Source organism: Octopus bimaculoides, chromosome 20, assembly GCF_001194135.2.
Source record: "Octopus bimaculoides isolate UCB-OBI-ISO-001 chromosome 20, ASM119413v2, whole genome shotgun sequence".
NCBI classification, from domain to species: Eukaryota; Metazoa; Mollusca; class Cephalopoda; order Octopoda; family Octopodidae; genus Octopus; species Octopus bimaculoides.
In genome coordinates, this window is record NC_069000.1 from 38,235,104 (window position 1) to 38,236,363 (window position 1,260).

Consider the following 1,260-nt stretch of genomic DNA (forward strand, 5'->3'; position numbering starts at 1 on the left):
TATATATATATATATATATATATATATATATATATATATGAATATACACACACACATACACACACACAAACAGACAAACAAACACGCACACATACACACACGCATGCACACACACATATACATACATACATACATAGATGCATATGTATACACAAACTTTGACTAACCCCTTGAAAGTGATGCCCCAGCATGGTCGCATTCCAATGCAGTGACTCAAGTACATGACAAAATATATAAGATATATATATATATATTTGATAGCGAGTTTATATGCATGTATTTATCTATGTAGAAATAACAATATGCCTGTGTGTATTTGTGTGCGAAGAACGACAGAGAGACGAAACAAAAACAAAAAAAAGAACGAGCTATGTATACATAAATGCATCTGCTTCTCCTGTATTTCTAGTAAAGTGTAATAGTAGAAAGAAGCGCGAAAATCAATATTTACTACATTCATTTGCTATCTATGGTCACGTTGAGGATGAAGCTAAAAAGCCTATGAATGAAACACGTGTTACGAATGGGTGTGGCATTCGGACCTAGCAATTTTCATGCACGTCGACTGTCTGAGCATGCGCCACCATTAACATAGAGCTGTGCAAACTACCGTCGCATATATTACGAGGTGAGTCTGGAGGAAGGGAAAGTGTCGTACACATACGTATATACACATGTGTGTCACTCTGTGTGTGAATGTGAGCGTGTATATATATATATATATATATATATGCATATACTATAGTAAAGTTAGTCGCCACATCAACATGGCTGTTCAATGTTCCAACTGTTTCAACCCCAGGCACATCTTCTACTAGCTGGTTTGAGATGCAGCCTGCACCCTGTATGCATTGTAAGCAAGGGAGCGAATCCCTACCGCCCTCCAGCAGACAACGGAATCGTGGGACAGATTCAGTTTCGTGTTAGTTCGCTCACCGTCAATAGCAAAAACCCGTTCGTTAAATATATCATTTCAACATGATAGATCGCTAACCACTACACATTTTTTTCTCTGCTTGTTTCTCTCTTTGTTTCTTCCTGTGTTCCTTTCTGTGGAAGAGCGTAGGCTCGAAACATTAAAGACTTTTTCAATTCCCGAGCGTTATGCTAATACATCTGTTTGTTTTCTACACCACCTGCCTTCGTCTTTTGGTTTTTTTTTGTGAATTCTCCCTGATAGTTAGCAAGGTGAGACACGCATAAGAAAGAAGGAAACAAAGGACCACTGATGAGGTCACATAAGTGTGACGAAAGAACTCT